Source organism: Camelus dromedarius, chromosome 18, assembly GCF_036321535.1.
Source record: "Camelus dromedarius isolate mCamDro1 chromosome 18, mCamDro1.pat, whole genome shotgun sequence".
NCBI lineage: Eukaryota > Metazoa > Chordata > Mammalia > Artiodactyla > Camelidae > Camelus > Camelus dromedarius.
Genome location: NC_087453.1, coordinates 26,571,433 through 26,593,859, shown reverse-complemented (window position 1 = coordinate 26,593,859; position 22,427 = coordinate 26,571,433). Strand labels below are relative to the sequence as shown.

The window sequence follows — 22,427 nt, the reverse complement described above, 5'->3', positions numbered from 1 at the left end:
CCTCAGAAATGGAATCCACAGGGAATTAAGTGCCAGGCTGCCATACTGGTATGATCCTGAGCAATGCGATGAGGGTGAAGACTTGAAACAAATTAGATTCTCTCTCTTGAAAATCAGACTGATAGAGCTCAGTGACTTTGAATTTGGGGCTCAAAGTTATTCACAGAGGGGCCTCCGAAGAAATTGCCTCCCTCTAAGGTCCTTGAACTTCGGTTATTCAGCTATTCCTTGAGCTATACCAGTCCTAGGCTCGTCTTCAGATCCATTCCTTGCCCCTGTCTGCTCTTTGTCTGCTCTGCCTCCTGGTGGGGCTGACCTCTGTGGAATCTGCATCCTAGCCTTCCGTATTGGCACTTTTCCTCCTGGGTTCAGCCGACAGGAGGCACTGGTGAAAGAATGGAGGGGAAGTGCGAAGGAAAAACTGTCCCCATGCCCACTCCTCCTGCCTCAGGTGACATCCGTGGCAGTGGCTGTACCTCCACTACCACTCCAGCCCCTAGAAGGTAAGCCCACTATGGTTCCAGCTTCTCCTGGGTCAACCTGGTCCCAGAATTCTGGTAATGCCATTCTGTCTCTTTGTTCTTCCAGCCTTTGGGGTGGTAATGGCTTCCTGTTGTTGGTATTATCTGGGTCGTTTCAATATCCAATGTTTAGCTTCTTGGCTCTTCCATGATCTGTAGAACTAGTTTTTTCACTGATATGTTCATTTGGATTGTAAGCAATAGTCAATGATGGATGTAGGTTTTTTTAAACTTCTGGAATAATGATGTCTTCCGAATGCCATAGGTTTTATGATATATGGCTTCCTAAGGTATTAACTTACCCATAATTCATTATCCTGTCTTTCTTCTACTTGAGACTCAACTGGTTTTGATTTGACATTCTTCATTGATGTACTTGTCCATCAGCATGGACCACAGGTGAGCATTCAGAATCAGCAGCTAGCACCCAGCTCGCCGTAACAACATTAATAAAGCATCTGCAATGCAAAGGTAATGCTTTGAGTGAGATATTTATAAAATCCAATAGTTGGAGTGGATATAATAGAAGGCAGACAGAAGAAAAATGAGTAGGAAATAGATTCCCAACCTTCTGAACAATTAATTTGAAATATTTGGGCTCAATGTTATCAAAAATGGTTTATATTTCCTAATATTTTTTCCTTTACGCCTATTATGTTCTAATTGAATTATCAGTTTCTATCCTCAACTTTCTACTGTTAACTCTATGCATTAACTAAGTTATCATGTTGAAAGTAAGATTCCAACTTGTAACATTTTTGCTGGTGGAAGGTCTTGCTTTGATGTTGATGGCTGCTGACTGATCAGGGTGGTGGTTGCTGAAGGTTGGGGTGGCTATGGTAATTTCTTAAAATATGACAATGAAATTTGCCACATGGATTGACTTTTCCTTTCACCAGTGATTTCTCTGCAGCAAACAATTATTTGATAGCCATTTACCCACAGCAGAACTTCTTTCAAAATTGGAGTCAGTCCTCTCCAAACCTGCGACTGCTTTACCAACTAATATGCAATACATTTATGTAATTCCCAAACATGAACAGCGGTTGAGAATTTCTCTCTGGCTTCTAAGACAGAATGACCTAGAGGGGAGAGTCAGATGGGAAAGATAGATATTTTGGAGAAGACATCTTTTGGGGGAAGGCATTATAAACTCTTTTAAAATACTTTATTTTTACACTTTATTTTTCTCTTTTCTTCTGCATGTAAACGGTCTCTTCCTGAATTATCATTATTAATAACTGATCATCTCACACCCATGAAGATGTGACACCTTCTTGATGAGAGGGTTCTAGCTTTATATTGTAGAAGGGAAAAGCAAACGAGGATTGACAGGCTCTTATTCTGAAACCTTTCATCACGTATGGCAAGTATTCCAATAAATCGATGAAATTACTGGAGGCTATTGAAATAAGACAGAAACAATAATATCGTATTTACAAAGGACAGACTTCAAAATGGAGGCAACACATGGAGCCATGATCCATCTCTAAAGAAGAAAAACAATGTTTTAGATCAACAATTAAAAGTTCACACATTAAAAAAAAAAAAAGGCGAGGCGATTATTCGTCCACTTTGGATTGTGTGATAAATTAAAAGTCCCATGACATAGAAACCTGTGAATGTATCCACCCTGTGGCCTCACACAGAGGCCCTGAATCAAAGTCCATCTGTCTTAAGACTACAGACTTTAGCCTGTGAAGATGGATTTCTTCAAAATCTGAGGACTTAGTTTTTCTTTTCCTTCCTTTCCTTTCTATTCTTTTATCTTCTTTCCTTTCCTTTTTGTCCTTTCCTTTCTTTTTTTTTTTTTCTATCTTATTTAAGCTTCAAATTAAGAAATAACTTGTCCCCATCAGGATTGTCAAGAGGACCAGAGGAAGCTGAACACTTGTTGATTTCTGACTTAACCCCAAAAACAAAGCCCCACCCCAGGAGCACCTCATCACCCTGAGTACCACAACTTTGAAATGAGCTTCCAAGAAGGTCTTTTAAACATTTTCCCAATTAGAAGGACTCCAGAAAAATCGAATTTGACTATTTTAAAGGGTCATGTGAAGGCAAGATATGAAGGGTCAGAGAGCCAAAAGCCAGTCAATTTCCATTCATTCCTTAACTAAAACTATTCCATCAAGGACATCAGCCTTTCTTCTCCTTTGTGGTGACAATAATAATAAAAACTTACCTAAGCCTGAGGAAAAGCCAAAAAAAAATTATTTTAAAATCCCCAAAGTGGTTCTCTGGGGCTTCTCAATGTGTGCTTTACAGGCAGAAGGGCAATATACTAAGCTACAAGGAAAATTATGCTTGACGTCAAGGAGAGGGTGGCATGTGGGCACCAAATGACCTCAAATTGGAGCTCTCTAATTAGGTAAATCTTGCATAACCAAAAACCAATTTATTTCATGAATAGTTGAATTCACAAATAAGAGCCTCCTAAGATACTTAGGGAATCGTAAGAGAAACATGTGCATGCTGTGCACGCGAGGGTGAGAGCAGCCAGGCACTGCTTTAAGGACTTCCTTCCTGTAGATTGATTTGTTTCATCCGCATCCCCTGAGATAAATGGAATTATCCCACTTTGTAGATGAGCCAGCTGGGGCTCGAGCAGTTCAAATAACTCGCCCCAGGTCATGGAGCTCCTCAGTGGTACCGCAGGAATCCGAGCTCGGGCAGTCGAGTTTCAGAACGCATCCCTTCACCGCAACATTGTGTACTGCCTTTCCGTCTGCTCCATGCACAGTCAGTTGCAGACACTTTGTTTTTATGCAAATTGAGGGGAGGATGGACAGTTGGAGAAATTCTTCCTTTTTCTCTTTTTGTTCTTCGTTGCATAACACGGATTCTGAAAGGCTGATGCTGAAACTTAATGTCTAGGGTGCTTGGTAGGTGGGTGGATGAATACTGTCTGTGCATATGAGGTAAGGAAGGCAATTGAGTAGGAAATTCTAAACACTAATTTGCAAGGGCGATGAGAGCCTTACGTTTCATTTTGCTTCCCTTGGAGATCATCAAGTGCTCACTAAATACATACACAAAGAGACAGTAAACTTAAGTTTCTTTGCAGATAGACAATTCCTATTTTGAAATCACTTGAAATATGCAATAAATACTATACCCAATTTTTTAAATCTATTTTTTAACATGCTGGTAGATAGAACTGAAAAGATGTTTCCCAGTTCAGGCATTTAATTTTAACTGGATCAGAATAAACATCACCAGAGTGTGTATCCATCTTATTGACTGCTTACCTATGCTTATTTAATTTGTTTTCCAACTGTTCATTCACTTGACTTTTCACCCCAATCTCAGAATGGAGCAGATGTTTAATCATCTTAGAAGTAAAACTCACCCCAAGTTGGAGACTTTCAAAACACCCACTTTAGTGGTTTCCATCCACAATGTAACACAATTAGTGTCCTTGAAAAGATTCACATACTCACGAGTTTTAATCAGCTTGGGCTGAGTTTCAAGGTCTTGGTGAAGTTTAAAGCCAGGCTCCTCTTGCCTTCCTAGGTCTTCCCAGGTCAAGTTACAAAAATTTCACTTAGCCCTCTCACCCCCTATCTCCCATGTAAGAACTGGGAAGAAGTATCAGCTCTTAAGAGGTGGGACTGGCATTCCCTCCCAGAAGTCAGGAAACAGCTCTCCTAACCCATCCATGATCTACAAGGGTAATAGAGCAGGAATTATGTGACAAGGATGGATTTGTACAGCCTCCTTTAGGTCATATTATGGACACTATTGACAGTATCATTGTGTTCAGATAGAGAATGCAGCCAGGTCCTCCAATCCACAACCTGCAGCTAAACCAAATCTTCATTTTACGAAGACAATAGCAAATTCAATTAGAAACTCTAAGCGCTCCGTGAATCAATCAGGTCACATACAATTAACTTTAATTGGTACCTCTCCAGAAAGGTACATTCTTTACCTGCAGTCAAGGGATACTCAGAGAGGTGTAAAATTCTTTCTTGACTTTGAAAAACATCAAAGCAATTCCTTCTACTCTAAGCCTCATAGCCAGCCCTGAGCGATGGCAAAAGCTCCGACAACCAACACAGATGCACGGAGGATTTGAAAGAAAGAAATTCCATCTAAATTTTCTAAATGAGCAAATGGGATATTGAACAAGAAATGAATAGACACTTAACTTGCAGAGTTTAATTCCCAACTGCTCCCTGTCCCCCAAGAAACAAACACTAAGTTTGCAGCCCAGATTGCAAAGGTGATTTTGCAGGCATTTCAAGGAAGAGACCACGAGGAGCAACCCAATATAACGTTTCAATCATTGTCTTTCAGGGAAATACTTCGTAAAGATAAGTAACTAAAAGCGAATTAATGATAACCCCTGCTGCCTCGCAGCTGGAATGAAAATGTGGCTGCATGGTCCTTTGGGATAATCAGACCCATAAATTAGACTCTTTAAGAAATAATAATAATAACTTATTATAATATCAATAATAATTAGACTTACTGTGGCGATCATTTAACAAAAAGAAAAATGAAAGAATAGGAGATGAAGAGACAGGTTTTAAAGATACTATATATATTTTCGGCGAAGACGGAAGTGATAAATTGAAGTCCTTTCAGTAGCAGAATGTCTAGTAAAGCCATTGGTGTATGACCTGGAAATCAGATCTCGTTTCTAGTTCCAGGGAGGTAGCTGGGCAGGACGTGAACAATCATCAGTTACACCGAGACTTGCTGTTTGCGTCTGTAAATGAAGACGTTGGAATTAAGAGCAATCTCCAGGGGCCCCTCCAGTTCAGGGACTGATGTTCGGCTATTCGAACGCACCATAGGAAGCTCACACTGGGCCAAGCTTTCTACAGTACGTCTTCCTTGTCATGCCAGAAACAAAATATGAAATCGAGTGTTTCTATTTTTATGCTAAAATGGAAACAGAGGTGGGAAGGATAAAAGGAATCCATCATGCAAAAGAAACAGTTTTTGTTTTAAATTTCAAACCCAACAGACATCCTAGCCCTCCAAGGATATTCCGAGGCTGTAATCTTAGCCCTCTACTTACCTGACCTTTAGCAGCAGGGAGAAGGCAGCAGCACATAGGGCTCGGAAGTCCGCTTCCTGAATCAGTCTCCCTCCCTCCAACTCCTGCCCTTTCTTGTGAATTATTACACCTCCTGGCACCGGGAATATTATTAACTCTGGAGCAGGGAGCTTAATTTTGCAATAAATTTTACAGATTGCTAACTGAAAAACAAGAACAAAAATGAACTACGAGGTAGTGGAAACCGCTGACTCTCTCGGCTCCTTCCTGCCCCCGGGTAATTTACGGCGGCAGAGCCGGGCTCCCACACCGCGGCTGCCACTTTGGCTTGGCTGCTCCGCTCGCCCCGCGCGCGTGGGGCAGCGGGCCAAGGAAGGAAGCCGTGCTCCGCCGTCTGTGGATGTCAGACCACACTGTGCATGCTGGAATTCCCACAGCCACCCCTCCGGTCTCAGCTCCTGGGATCCCAGAGGTAAAAGTAAGTGAGAGAGTTGGGGCAGAGTCATGATGCTTGGTAGAAAGAGAGGAAAGACAAAAATGCTTGGCAATAGATTGGAATTTTTGTTCCACCTCTTCTCTGCTTTTCAGCTCAGCGTATATTCACGGATCGCTCACTACATGTTAAGGACTTGGTTTATGTGCTAGAGTAAACAGTTGCGTAAGGCATGACTTCTAACTGTATTGGGTGTTGCTGCATAAAAATCACTCCGAAACAGCACATGTGAGGTCAGCTATGAGGTCAGCCAGGGGCTGGATGGTATAGGGTGGCTTTAGTTAGGATGACTTGGTTCTGCTCCAAGCGATCTCTTTTCCTCCAGCAGGTTAGCCTGGACTCAACACCCTGCAGGAATCTAAAAGAGAAAGTGAAGTGGGGGAGGGGACAGCTCAGTAGTAGAGTGCATGCCAGCCATGCATCAGATCCTGGGTTCAATCCCCCGCACTTCCACTTAAATACATAAATAGCCTAATTACCCACCCCCCAAAAAAAGAAAAAATAAAATAAAAATAAGCCTCTGCTTACATTCAGTTTGTTACTATTGCTTTGGCCCAAATAAGACGCATGAAGACACAGAGTCAAGTCCAAGTGTGGGAGGGCTTGAAAAAGTGGGGCCCTAGTGCAAATCAGATAACCTTGAAGAGCGTGCAGTACAGAGAGGGAAGTGAGCACATAGGTACTGTGCACGCAGTGACCGAGGTCAAGTGGACAGTCACCTCCTGTAGCTTAGATGGGCGGAGCATCGGGTTAGGAAAGGTGGCCTGCCTCTAAGGGGGTGACACTTGTAAATTGAGTTCTGAAGAATGCAGAGGAGACTATGCAGTGGTCCAGGCTGGAGAGGAGTCAGAACAAGAGGAACAGTCAGCAGAGGGGGTAGGCGCTTATCACGTGTGGCATGTCTACAGTCTCAGTCGCTCCTTCTTCAATTTAACTATGTTGGCTTTCTAGGAACTACTTCTTTCCTGTCCCTGATACTAAACTCCTGCTTGTCCTTCTCCCCTCCCCATTCCTCCTCTGTGCCCTTCATAGGCTCTGACTTCTTCTACAAGCTGGTTCTTAGCCCAACACTGCTCACACACGGGTGATTTGGCAGAATGCTGATTTTTTTCTTACATCTCTCTTTCCTACCCGGACAGCTTCTCTAACCTCAACTTACATTATCTCACAGCCTTCTGGATGGTTTCTGGAGGATATATTTCAAGGGCACATCAAGCCCAGTGTCTTTCCTTCAGTCTGGTTTATTGCCCACAGTTGACAGATCAGTTGTTGGCACCCATGTCTGCCCCGTCACCCACATTAGAAAACTGAATCCACTTTTACCAGCCCGTCTCCTCCCACAGCACCTCACCCTCACATCCAGTCAATCCCCAGGTCCTGCTGACCCTGACTCAGGGAGATTTCCCAGCTGGCTCTCCTCCTTCCTGCCAGCACACCGCCTCGTTGCCGCTCCCCACCAGCTCTTCACCATTACTCACCTGCTCTCACCACAGCAGCCCCCTTCCTCAAATTCATCATCCACCCAGCTTTCAGCATGACTTACCTGAAATCCGAATCTTACATGCAGCTCCTCTGCCTAAAGCTTGCATGCGTCCCCATGGGCTACAAGCATCTTAGGAAGACCCAGGATGCCCTCCCAAAATTACCCGCACCGATACTGAAGTTCTGTTTCCCACCTCTCCCTGCGAGGTGCTCTGCATTCTCTCAGTCCTGAACTTCGTATTCCTTGCAAGGTGTTTCTTACCTCTGTTCTGTGCTCTTGTGGTTTCCTCTGTCTTACATGCCTTTCTCCCTCCCTACTTCCCTTTGGTCAATTCTTAAGCATCCTGAGAAACTCAGTAGAGACAATGCTTTCTCCAGAGTCTCTCTGGTCTGCATTCTCTGTTTTCACCTCCTCCTGCGCCACATCCCTGCTCACTCTCCTCCTCTCATCTTCTGTGTGTGTCTTTCTTGTCACACTTAACATTTTCCATCATCCGTATGCTTCCCCTTCTCACCCACTGGGGGCAGCAGAGTGGAGGGATGAACTGGGGTGTGACAATACCTTCGCTTTTCAATGAGAGCATCTTCCACACACCAGGGGCCCTGTCACTTGTGGACCCACTCACAAGGCAAACACTTGACATGGCCTTTCAGCCCATTTACTGACATGGCAAGCTCCCGCCAGCCTTTTCTCTAGTGACTAAAATAACAGAAATGCACTGGTTTGGTTTCGGGGAGTGCTAACTAGCACCCCCTCAAATCTGTGAAATATTTTCCCCATTCTCTGTGTCATTTGTTACAGCCTGACCTTTTCCCTTTCAAACAGCATCTGCCACCCATTGGTACCACCTCTTCTTTTTTTTTTTTTTTTTTTTTTTTTTTTGCTTCAGCAAAATATAGAGGTTACACCCAGTGGATTTCAAAAGGCAATAAGCATTGGCCCTCAGGTCCTTAAAGCGGTCTTGTATTTTTGACTTTTGACAATATTCAACAGAACTGCTGCCTGACACAGCCTGTCAAGCCGTGTAGCTAGTTTCCCAGTTTGGAAGGACTCCCCTCCGCAGAAGGAGAGTCTTACATCAATCCTAACTCCACTGGTTGCTGTGTTCACGCTTCTCTGAGGCCAGAGACAGATGTGACCACCAGGGGTGCCTGGAAGTGAAAAGTCTGGACACCGGTGTGAACCACGGAAAGAATGCAAAGGTACATAGGAGCCTGTAACTGATGGTTGTGAGTCCCTAAGTGATCAAATCAGCTATTTTATTTTCCTTCTTTCTTAGCTTTTGACTCCAGAGTAATAACACCCTGGCTGGTAGAGATGATCCTTACATCATCGAATTCATAATGTAGATTTACTTTTGCATCCTGCCATTTAGCATTTCCAAAGTCCACAGGTTTTTGCCAAAAACTGGGGAGAAGATCAAGTTTGCAATGAAGAGGGATGGTCCCAAGCTGTCGTGCCTTCTGTGGGTCCAAGCGCCCTCTTCCCCGTCTGCTCTTAGAATCGTGAAATCACCAAGCTAAACAAAGTCTTGGGAGAGAATGTGCTCTCTTGCCTCCAGATGCAGGAGCCAGCCTAGGGACAAGACTGTCTGCTCTCTATGAGGCTGCTGGGAGGAAGGCTTTAAGCGGCAGACCTCCTGCAGGACACCAGCTTAGCTCCAGATGGACAGCCATTCCATCTGAGAAGTCCCGCCACCGGCTGACTCCAGAGGAAAGGAGAAGATGAAACAACTGTCTAGCCCCCTGCTCTTCCAAGTGTGGGTATGAAGCTCCTTGGGATCTCGCTGAAATGAAGATTCTGACTCATTAGTTCTGGCCTGGGGTCTGAGGTCCTGCATCTCGAACAAGCTCAATGGCAGTAATGAGGCTACTGGTCTGCGGACCACACTTTAAACACCAAGGTCCTAGAGGATAGTGACAATCATTGAACAACATTAGAGTTAAAAGAAACATCTTTATAGCGTTTTCAGTCAATGCCCAAATCTTACAGAAGAGGACTCTGAGGCCCAGGGGTATGAAGTGGTTTGTCCAAGGCCACCAGTCAGGAGTGAATGGCAGCACTGATCGCAAGCATGGCCAAGGACCATTAACAGGAAACCCAACAAGACTCTTCTTTGGACTTTTTGGACCCCTCTCTTCCCATGTAGCAAATGATGCCTTTGCTCCACCTACGTTCTTCAGCGTTGTCAGTGCATGGTGCGTCTTCCTCTTTCTAACTGCAGTATTTGCATCGCTTGCTTGCAAGCATTTTCAGAGCCGTAGAAGACCCCTCTGCTCTTGAGTTGCCGTTAACTGTGGTACTTGGCAAATTAGCAGAGTGGGAAGCGGTGCTCAGCAGTGATCAGCAAGGGCTGGTGGATGAATACCTCGGCTTCCTCGCTTTTCAGACGGGACGACTTTGAGGCATATTCCGCACAGTTTCCAAGGTGACCCAGAAGGAAGGGGCTCCAGTTGCCCACAGTGGGTACCTGCTCGTCACCTTGCCTTGTATTCACTTTCTTTCCCTTGTCACCTCCCCACCCCGTACCAGTGACTCCTGCACTTCCTAAATAAACTACTTTCAGCTAATCTCCAAGGACCTAAAATTCTGTCATCAATGACTTTTGCAAGTATTCCTACTGCCTTATTATTATTAAAAGAATATTTAAGAAGATGACTTTAAATGTGTTTAGTAAATTTAAAATTTTAAAGGTAGATAGATAAAATTGATCTCACATCAAATGATTTAACAGACACCTGGACAACTGAGGAAGGAGGAAACTTGTTACACAGCCAAGAAGTCACAAAGTCCAGTGTTCTTTTATACCTATGTACACACACTGGAAATCATGTTTGAACAATGATTTCCCAAGAAAAAAGAGCATAGCCATATGACAAAGTAGGTTCATTAATAAAATCCGTTTCAGGAAGTCGAACTTAATTTATTGCAGGTAAATTTGCTCACAGACATTTGATATCTCTTAATCTCTCTGCCTCGTATCACTTTTTATTATATTCTGAGCCTTATGGTAAAATCACGACACAGATCATGCTCCTTGGTGACTGCTAGTTTACATGTTTAAAAATTCCTCATTTGGGAATAGGTTTTGGTGCTCACATACAAGCAAAAAGCTTAGCTCTTCCCAGAGCTGTGGCGCAAAGCCAGCTACAAAATATTCTTCTGAGAACAATTTCATACACTCTTGCCACCTCTCTGCGATTTAAAAGAAAACATGCGCCAAGCATCAAAACATAAAGATTTATGGACATCACATCCATAAATCTCGCCACGTAAGCTTTCTGCTGAGATAGTTTGGGACAAGCAAGAGCAAGAAACTTCCCGGTTAACACCTGACCTGATGTCAGGTCACATCAGAATAACTTAGATGTGTTGCAAAGAGGAAGAAAATCCCCAAGATCTACGTGATAGATTTTTTTTTTCTCAAATTGTGCATTTTTGTTTGAATATTTTAGAAAGTGGTATTAGAGCTTCCTTTCTTCATGTAATCAAGGGCTTTTCCCTAAAGCCACCGGGGTCCTATGAAATCTTACTTAAGCTGAATTCTGGAAAATGTCGACATTTACTTGAATGTTTTTCACCTGTGATGTTATTTAGGAAGTGCTGGTGAGGGCTGTTTTCTCCAAGTCAGTCCTCACTGGGGAAATTATTTAAGCTCTACTCCAGGGATGCGCTGTCCAGAGCAGCCGCCACTAGCCACATCTATATTTAAACTACTTAAAATTGCATAAAATTTAAAATGCAATTTTTTTTTAATTCACACTAGCCACACTTCAAGTGCTCAGGAGTCACACGTGGGGCCATGGGTCACCACGTCGGAGCAGATTTAGAACATCTGCACCATCGTGGACAGCTCTGCTCTAGGACCAGTGTCTGATCAAATGGAGAGGGAAAAGAAGGGAACGGATTATCTTCTTACCTCTATTCCCAGTCTACAAGGACGTGCTCCCTTTACCAAATAACCATTCTAGACAGTAAAGCCACAAGCCGTGGGTGAAAGGTAAGCTGTTAGCAAGAGGTTGTGAACCTATTACAGGAAATGGGAGTCCCTACCGGCCGCATCCTGAAAACAAACTGGGCTTCGATGCCTCATTTCTATCCAATGTAAAAACCCCTTTCATTGCTCTGCATTTTTATAAACACCTTATTAGGGAAATAATGTACAAGCTACACCACTACCTTCATCTATGCTTTTCCTCCACGTGTAATTATTATGATCAGCCCCACTGAATATTCTAGTGCTAACTAATTTGCTCTGAATACTTGCAGAGGAAGCAAACAGATTTCAGCAATAAAATATTAAGTCTGCCCAGTGACCAACAGAACGTGGATTTTCAAGGTTTGAAAATGTTAGAATGCCACTGATTCAGAATTTTGTTCATTTTCCAAAGTGTACAATATTGAAACATCACTTGATAATACACCTCTGATCACAGTCATGCATGAGAGACCACAGATTTGGTTAAAATCAGTGAGAAACAAAGCATCAAATTGTAACCATTGTTTCACTTAATTGCAAGAAAAGAAAGGAAAAGAAGAAAGTGTAAATAATCACAGTGTGCATTTACAGTGTTTGGAGTTTGTTTCTTGTAAAATCTGTATCTAGAACAGGAAAATTTGCCCACAGAGTTCAGTTTCCAAGAGTCCATTTCAGTTCAAACCATCTCTTCCTTTCCTTAAACTTCCTAGTTATTAATTTGCCCCCACTGGATATCTCTCTCTCTCTCTCATTTTGTCTTCAATTCAGACTCAGAAGTTAAGTTAGTTAGTTTCCAAGTCCATCAGAAATGACAACCTCCCTAAATTGGAAAGGAAACATCGCCCTAGGCGTGCATATCAGCAGATTAGCCCGGGATACGTGACAAGCCTTTCACAATGCGTACTGCGCTCTGATGAAACTTTTGCATCCTTCCCCCAGGCAAACACTCTTCAAGTTCTCACAGGACTCAGAAGTCCAGCCATCAGAGAGGAGAGACAAACCAGAGAACTGCAGTTGTCACCGGGGACTCAGTGACCCTTCCTGCCAGGCACCTCTCGCCGAGGGGCCCAGCCAGCCCTCAGGCTCCCAAGCTTGTGCCGCAGTCATCAGTGACAGAAACCACTCCAGGAGCAGCGGCCAGCTCACATCCAAACTTAACCCAGACTTCCTAACGGTATCCCATCACAAAACCATCGTGCATCTGGCACCCATTTAAGGCCAAGTTGGCAGTATTGGATATGAAAAAGAAACCCAAGACCGAATTAGCATCCCACAAGGTTGTTTTTGTAAGTCATGGATCTTAGTGCAGAGGGCTATGGAGTGAAGCCCACAAGACGCCCACGAACCTTTCCTTAAATGAAAGCTGGGCTGCCTAGATCCAATGAACTCCTGGGGGAGAAAAAGCCAGCAAACAAACAAAATGCGCAGAAACTACAATCGCCACCCCCAACTTTGTTGCCTTAACTTGTTCTTGCCCCTGGGAAGGTCTTGTTACCTGCGTAATAGGGAGGAGCAAACCTGACGCCATATTGGATCTGTTCCTTTTGCTCTGACCCCGAGCTCTGTGTCCTGTGCTGAGTCACGCTGGTTCTGCACCTTCTGCAAAAGAACGTTGCCTAGAGCCTGAAATAGACAGGGTAGCCCATTCTCAAGGCTCTGATCTTTAAGGGTTTAACACATTTCCGTTCATATAGAGATAAAATGTTGCAGAACAGAGAATAACATTTGTCCTGTTGGAGGTTTACAGGGACACCATGACCTGACCTAGGTGGACAGCTGCAAGAACAAAGGATTCCGACACCAAGAAGCTTGCAGCAACCAACCAACCCCTCTCCCGTTTTCAGTAGAAAAGGAGCCTGAATTCTGACTTGGGGAAGATGGTCCCCAGGACATAAGTCTTCCATCCTCTCCATCTGCTGGCTTTCTGGATAAAGTCGTTATTCCTTGCCCCAACACCTCGTCTTCCAATTTATTAGTCTGTTGGGCTGCGATCAGAATGAGTTTGGACTCAGTAACACCTGGACCCCCAGAGTTTTTTTAGAGGGTTTTTTTTTTTTTTGGCTTATTGGAACAAATATCTGAGCCATCTTTCAGATGGGAACCTAAGTTAGGAACCTGTGATTCTAAGTCACTCCTACTTCCAGTTTTGAGAGTAATCGAGGTCTCATCTCTGCCAGCCTGGAATACCAAAGGGAAGCCTGGTTTTCAGGAAACTTCTGTTTGTCTGAAAATACAAATTCATCATTTACAGATGGGATTCAAGCTACACTCCTACTCCAGAGAGTCACCTTCCAGAAAACTGAAATAGTGATTGGAAAGTTGTTTTGGGAACACAAGTCAGGAAGCAGCGAGAGGAACAAGCCTAAACAGTTTTGAGGGATGCGTAATTAACGCAGACCATGACATAGCTCTGTTGTAGTAACAGGAGTTATTGGCAATAATTATTCTTTTTTCTAAATTTAATTCTGGTGGAACAGCATGATGATAAGATCGAATATTTATAATCAGAGCTTTCCTGTAATAACAGGGACATATGTGCTTCTTTGAAAGTAGACAAGGAAATCCTAGAAATTTTACAAGAAAATAAGGATGAATTTTTAATAATTTTGGAGTGGGCAAAGTCATTCTAAGTCAGACAAGGAATATAGAAGCCATAAAGAAAAAATAATATTAAATCTGATAAACCAGTAAAAATTATTTACAAAATTAACAAAAACTTTTATCACATTAAAAATTAAAATCAAACTGCAAAAAAGAAAAAACTCCACGTAAGCTGTGACAGAGTTGCAAAATTACTTTCACCATGCTAACATTTTATCCATGCTCCTTATACTCACTGAATGCCTGTAAAACACATGACAAATAGCTAATTTCTAGAACTTACACAGTTCGCCCACAAATCGGTAAGAATGCGTTAAACAGTGATCTTTAAAGGATACCCAAAAAAGCAACTTTTGTAGAAAAAGAAATACAAAAAGCAAACACAGCTATAAGAAGATGCTCAAAAGCACTTATTTTTTTAAGTCACAATAAAGCTAAAATTTTCACCAATAAGATTGGCGAAAAATTAAAATTCCTGAGTTATGGTAGTGTCGAGGCAGTGTTCCGTACTGCTGGGGTCCCTGTAAATGGTACAGCATTTCTGGAAGGAAATGGGACAAAATTCCCTCCAAGTGTACGTTCTCTTCAACCTAGAAATTCTTCTACTAAGAGCTCGTCAAACAGATACAGTCACAAAAGTATCCATATATTCATATATTTTCATTTTAGCATTGTAAAAATAGCACCCCCTCAAAAAAAAATGTTACACAAACTGAATATCCAGCAACTGGGAATGACTTGATACCTTGCTGTATATTGTTGTATAAGGACCACTGCAGCACTGTTTCAAAAAAATGAGTGACATCTATATCCTAAGATATTAGATCATATCCCCAAATCAGCAAATTCATATGGTTCAACCTAATGGAAAAGGTGTCCCAGCTGTATTACTGGAGCGGGGGTAGTAGAATATATTATAGAAAATGCAGTGTAAAATACTGTATACAGTAAGAGCTGCATAGAGGTATGTGTGTTTATCCTTTCCCCCCAGAAGTATACAAGAAAGAGTTAAGAATGGTGAAGAGGTTAGGGGTGCAGGGAGTGGATATAATTACTATTTTTCATTTTGTACCTTTCTGTACAGTTTGATGTTTTTAACATTCGTCTATACTACTTCGACTGGAAAAAAAAAATAACAAAAATAAAATTCCCCGGGCAACCTTGTTGAAATGCTGTTCAGTGAGAAAGAATTAAATCAGCCTTCAGCTTGAAAAGAGCTGTCTTCTGGTGACTGGCAGGGCCACAAAAGAAGCTCATTACCATCTCCTTCAAACCCAATGAAAGGGGTAAATTTGGTCCTTGAGCATAAACAGTAATTACCCATGCATTTCCCTTGCAACTTCTTTATAAAGATTTCAAGAGAATGAATTACAGTGGATTGAGTTTCATGTAGCAGTGTTTGCCCAATGCAGGTGACATTCTTTGATCCAGGTGGCATAGATATACGAAAACCACAACAGCCAGGACATAGAGCTCCTTACTTCCTAAACCTGCCAAAATAAGGAATTTACCAAGGGAGGTAAACTTTCCAGGTGATAAAATCCCCTTTCTTTTCCATGTGGGGGAAGAATGCCCTGACTTAAACAAGAGATGTTACGAAACCAAATGCATATGCAGTTCTTCTGATTTTTAAACTTATTTTCAGGGTGGAGCTTTGCTTTTAAAAAACACTTTCAGGATATTTTTAAACTTTTATTTAAAAATAAGTTTACACTTCTAGGAAAGTTGCAGGAAGAGTTAAAGACAACCCGTATAATCTTTATCCAGTTTATATATAGTTTGTATTTTGTTTCACTTGCTTAATCATGTACTCTTTTATGTACGTGCTTTCTTAATTCCCCTCTTTGTCTTTTCTAAAACACTTCAGTGTAAGTTGCATACATCATGGCCCTTACCTCCTAAATATATTTCAATGTGTATTTTCTAAGAATGAATATATAAAAATATTCTCTGACATAACCACAGTCAATTACCAATTCTAGTAAATTTAACATTGATACAATCCTCTTCCTCTTTGATCACCTGTGTTCCAGTTTTGTCAGCTGACCCAGCCATGTCCTTTGTCGTATTTTTTTCCGTCCAGTTCAGGATCCAGTCTTGGATCACATATATTGTGCTTAGTGGTCAAGCCTTCAGTGCCGTGCTGGTAAATATTTAACAATCAGCACTCCAAAGAAGGTAGGTAAATACCTCCATTTGTAACAATTGCCATTTCTGTGATGTTAACACTCTCACCGTAACCAATCTCAAGCTGTCAAAAATGGTATCACTGAACATATAGTTGGAAAGAAATTTGCAAAACTGGCCCTTTCCAAGTAGTGCCGGCTGACCGGAAGTCCCTTCAGTCTGCTTTAATCTGGAACAGTTCCTCTTCAGTCTTTATCTTTAGGACAGACATTTTTGAAGAATATGGTCCTTTTAAAAAACAATTAATGCTCCTCCTTTGGGGCTTCTCTGTTTCCTTGGTGTTGCCATTCTGTTTCCACATTCCCAGGTACAATGTTGCAGCTGATGTGAATCTTTTTCAGGATGTCACACCTGGAGGACGTACAATGTCCACCTGCCTACAATATTATTTTTGATCCCTGGACCAAGGTGTTCACTGATTTCTCCCCTTCGTACTCAGTATTTTTCTCCTTATCTAAAGGAGAGACACTTTAAGAACATTACTATCCTCCTCCTCCTCATTAACTTTTCCCACTAGCTTTTCTGCTGAAGTATTTAAATAGAAACATCTGAGAATCCAAGAGAATTTTTTTATCAGAATTATATAGTGTAAGTGTAAAAACTGTTAAAGGTTTCCTCTGAATAGAAACTGATGGATATAGATTAATATCCTAGTAAGAATCAGAGTTGAAAAATGGCAAAACCCAAAGCAACAGATTTTCAGTAAGTTTGTGTTTTCCTTTAAATACTAAGCTATAATATTACTTTTTAAAGTGAAATCTAGTTTATTTAGAGAGATTCACACTCCATAGACAGTTGAGTTCTGTGCATTTTATTCTTGGTAAAGCATACTTCAATAAAACCTGTTTAAAGGGAAAAAATAACAGAGAAGAAGCAACAGCCATGCTGGAGGGTAAGGTTAATATCAAGCTTGTTAATTGTTGGAAATTTCATATCAATAATAATCTTTTGTTGGCTTGATTTATCAGTTTCTGAACAAAGTGTGTAAAAATATCCTTCTATCATCACATGTTTGTCTGTTTTCTCCTTGTAGCCTCCAGGGGATGTTTTTCTATTTCTCAGTTTTTCCATCTGTTTTATCACTTCATTTTATGTTTGTCTCTCATAATATATATTACTAACTTAGTCGATTTTTATTGTTGTTATATACTTGTTTTAAACAGTGAAGCTAATAATTTTATATACAAGAGTTTAGTCTCCTTACATTTATTCTGGATCTTTAGTTTGTTCCTCTGTCAAAAAGAAGATGATAGCACAACCTACCTCAAAATTATGGGAGGAAAGACAAATACTGTATGATATCACTTATAGGTGGAATCTAACTAAACAAAACAAAAAAACCCAAACTGATAGAAAAAGAGATCAGATTTGCAGTTACCAGAAACAAGGAGTTGGGGAAATGGGAACTGGATGAAGGTGGTCAAAAGATACAAATTTCCAGTTATAAACATACCATATGACAACTATAGTTAAACCTGCTGTATGTTATATCTGAAAGTTAAGAGAATAAATGCTGGGGGGAGAGTAGAGCTCAGTGGTAGAGTGCACGCCTAGCATGCACAGATCTTGGGTTTAATCCCCAGTACCTCCATTAAAATAAATAAACAAACCTAATTACCACCACCCTCCCCCCCCAAAAAAAACAATAAAAATGCTTTAAAAAAAAAAAAAAGAGAGAGAGAGAGAATAAATCCTGAGTTCCCATCACAATGAAAAACATTTCTTTTTCTTTTCTTTTTTTGTATATATGTGAGAGGATGGATATTAACTAAACTTATCGTGTTATTTCACAATATATGTAAGTCAAATAATTACGCTGTTCACCTTAAACCTATACAGTGCTGTATGGGAAATCTATCTCAATAAAGCTAGAAAAAATAAGACTTAAAAAAGAAAGTAAATACATACGTTCAATGCTGCCATGATGTACAGCTTCTGTCTGACATATTGCCTATAAAGACCCCAGAGTTTGTAAAAGCAGTTTATGAGAATACGGTTGTTGAAGACTAGCCACTGAAAGTGTCACTGAAATTACAACCCAGCGGGGCTTTGCCATCCGTGGACCACCTCCCGCCACCACCCCGAATCCAGTCATGGCCATCGGCACAATTATGGTAGTGTAAACAAATGAGTACATTTTAAGAGTTAATCTTTTGGTAATAACTACCGCAAATCAGTGAATCATAACCATCACTATAACACTATTCATTTATTGACCTTTCACAATGACTATGATATGGAGCCATAGAGCAACAAGACAAACCGTATAAGCTACCATTATTCAGTTTAAATATTCAAGGGAGTGCTGTCCTTCAAATTAGCTGCTTGGAATTATGTGAAATAGAAAATGAATAATAATTACATGTTATATGATATTAAATAAAATATATTATGATTAGTTCTAATATTAGTTCTCTCTCCACTTGTTCCAAAGCCTTGAGAGACACTATCTTTGAAAATTATCAAAACAATTCTAAAATCGAGTAACTACCACCTTGGGCCGGCATAAAATGAACTGAATAGAGTAATAATGGATTATGTTATCATTTTGGCCATTCATTCTGCCGTATGTTTTGTGCCTATTTTATGCAAGGTCCTATTGCAGGGACTTTAGTTAATTATCAGTACAGCCCTGAACAATAGTAATAATTATCTATATCTTACAGAGACTCGGAAAAATAAACCTACCCTCCGAAACCTCATAATTTATAAGTGATAGGACTAAAATTTTTCTTATTGTTTGACTTAGTTAACTGAACTTATTTCAGTGATACTGTCTCTGATTCAAATAGTTTCGGTATTGCCTAATCCAGCTGCAGAATAAAATTCGCTTTCTTACTGTCAAACTCTTCTTTGGGCCTCTCTTTTTTCTTTCTCTTACACATTGACTCTTTGCAAGGGTGCATGGTGGTCTCTCTACCATCCATTTCATGCCTCCCAGAGGCACAGACTGAGGGTGGAGAAAATACGTTCTATTGCTCTGAGCACAGGATTGATCTGGGGGTGGGAGCAGAACTTAAGTCTATCTAATCATAGGGAACTTCCCCTGGGACTTCTCTGAGAATTCTGGGACAGTGCCTCTTCTGCTCCAGGTGATGATGCAGGATGTGAATGTGGTGCCATGGTAGCTCTTTTAGCACCAAGAGTACAGAAGCAACACACAGACAAGGACTGAAATGAGAGAATCACTGAGACGAAGAGCTTGAACACTGAACAAACCGGGCTTGCAGCTGATGAACTTTCCAGATGTGAAAACCAATACCAAATTGTTAAAGCCAGCTTGGGTTGGGTCTTCTCTTAATTGTAACCAAAAGCATCCTGATCGACTTTCTTGCTCTTTCGTTCTGCATGTAATCATCTTCTCTTTCTTCTTTGTTATAAAAGAGGAGCTTAAACCACATTCCCGGCGACCCCAAGAAAAACGTTATTTATGTAAAAGCTGTGGTCCCAGGAAGGAGGAGCTGTGGGTTATGACAGTCAAGCAAGCACTACTAAAGCTTCAGGATGTTGTATGTCCTACAAGCAATATGGATTGAAACTCAAATAGAAATTTCAGCTGCCAGGAGTCCAAGGACTTCAAGTTAAACTTTGCTGGCACTTGTTTGTTTCTTTGAATATCTTTCAAAAAATTCTTACTCAGAGCAACCCTTCTTCCACCTCGCCCTACCCCCAAATTCTCACCATTGGAAAGCAATGCTGAAGCTCAAAATTCAAGTCTCGAACTTTGTAATTCCCCTGAAACCTGTTGACCAAAGATTGAAAAGGAAAATGAGGTCAAAATCTAGGTCAGGGTAGAATACTGCTCCCAGTCCCGTATTCTAAAACCCAGGGCTTTCTGCAAGTCAGTAGTCAAGAATTAAAAAATAAAATCGAGAAGATTTCTGTCAAACATTTTAATAAGTTGGAAAGAAAGCATTGCTAGAAACCCTATTGTTCCGTTCCAGAAGTATCTATGGCAACCATTTTGAGCCGCTAACTTTACGGATAGTTATTTGTGTCACCAACTGACGGCGTTGTCCAGCCACTCCTTAAGATTGTCTAGACACCTTTCCCTTGGATTTCCTTCAGAATGTTCCCTGGCATACTTGCCTCATAAATTTCCACTCTTCCAACTTCGATTGTGCTACTTTCATTAGTTAAAGTACAGCTTTCCCAGCACAGGGATCAGCATGGCATTTGAGTCCACTTCCCCCGATCATTCCAAACAGCCCAAGCGCCAGTATGATTTCACATGGCCACCTAACTTGATTGTAACCTAGTTCTCTGTGGCCTCAGTTGGTTCTTCATTTTGGGGAAATCATGCTCTAATGCCAACGTGGTTCATCTTCTGAGGCACAAAGGAGTGGACAGACCCCCACGAGGACCAGAGTGGAAGTGTCTCAAGGGCAGGGATGGCTTCGCCAATGGGTGGCCTGAGTAGGAGATTGAAAGGAGTAATTACCCCTGCAATCTCCTGGTGACTTATTGTGGACCAGCTGTGTCATTTGCAAATTTTCAACACAAATTATGTCACCTGATCCTTTTCACGCAGCCCTCTCTGTCCTCCTAGAGGTATCTTTTTTTTTGCTCCTAGTGTCCTGGATTAATAACATAGACCAAAGGCTATTGCACAAATCCAACCGCCTTTATACCCTGCCTCTACCTTTATAAATAACCCTTTCACTAAACTCTCCTCAAATGAGCCTAAACTGAGTGTATCACCTGCTTCTCTCTGGGGAAATAGTAACTGCTTTTTATGCAGCATGATTACGCAAGGAAGTCCTAGCCATAGCAATCATGCAAGAAAAAGAAATACAAGGGATCCAAATCAGAAGAGAAGAGGTAAAATTGTCATCATATGCAGATGACATGATGCTATATAAAGATAGTTCCAAATAGTGACTTACATTCTGAATATAGGTATCTGGGTAAAATATGCATTTTAACGCAGAAAATAAATAAAGCAGTAATGCAGTGCAATGTGTTCTGGCATCTAACAGAAAACAGCACATTCAGTAGATCCACACTCTTAACTGGTATTTCTTGATGGTCAGTTTTGTGAATTGCATCTATCTGGGCTCTGGCAGGAATGTGCTGGAACCAGCTTGCATCTGGGGAGCTGGTGGCACAGATCTCATAGACTCTGAGTTTAGGGATAGCATGTTAGTGGCTAGAAATTGGCCATGATGGAAATATTTACACTACAGAACTCAGCAAATGCTAAAAATCAGGGGATTTGGGGTGGGGGGAGCTGAGAAAGAGCAAACCACTGCCTGTGTGATTCATATAAAAGTTACAATACTATCCATGCCCTTGCTTGTGACCATCTGTCTTAGTTTTGGTTCTCCCAAAAGTACAGCCTGAGATACAGACTTGGGTACAGGTAGCTTATTAGAGAGGTGATCCCATAGGAAGTAGGAATGATCCCAGGAGACAGAAATAAGGAATGAAGGAAAGTGAGATAAAAGCTGGTGAACTGATCTGTTTACACTGCTGCAATGAAGTTGCATCTTGTGGGGACCCTCTAAGGAATGGCAGAGAATGTGCCATAGCTGAAACCCAAGGTCTTCAGAGGGAACGTGAGCACAAAACTAACTCCTACACATTAGAATCTTCCTGGCCCAGAGACAACGTGAGCTTCCTAAAAGGACACTCATCCCTGGAATATGGAAGCACAAGGCCAGGATGGCTTCATCCAAGAATATGACCTGTGAATATTCCACGTGAGACAATGTGAAGCAGGGGATGCTGGGCCTCATTTTAATACCTTGCTGTCTCTCCTGAAATTGTGCCCGCTTGGAATTTCACAATATATCTGTTAGCGAGGAGAGGAAACCCACCTCCTAGGGCCTCAAATGAGAAAGGAAAAGTGGTAAGTGGATGTCACCAAGGTCAACCATCTGCTTATTAAAGAGAGAGTCAGGTTTCCTTTGCCCCCGGGAAGCTGTAACCTGGCCATGTCCACAGATCTCTCCAGTGAATTAATTTTTGTTTTTCTTTATTTAAGGGGGTGAGAGGTGGGGCAGGTCCCTAGTCTTTGGACATTTGAAACAAGAGGAAGAAGCCTCCCCAACACAGGCTAAGGATCTCAAAAGAATAGTGCCTGATTATAATCTACATTACTTTAAGAAGGGGGCTGGGAACATTTTGCTTGATTTTTATGCCTTAGAATG

The 22,427-nt window shown here is 41.5% G+C and overlaps 1 pseudogene; it reads right to left on the bottom strand.

Moving 5' to 3' along the window:
- Window positions 1-1,244: 1,244 nt before the first annotated feature.
- LOC135318552 (tigger transposable element-derived protein 1-like) overlaps window positions 1,245-22,427 on the bottom strand; it is a 46,951-nt pseudogene continuing 25,768 nt past the window's right edge.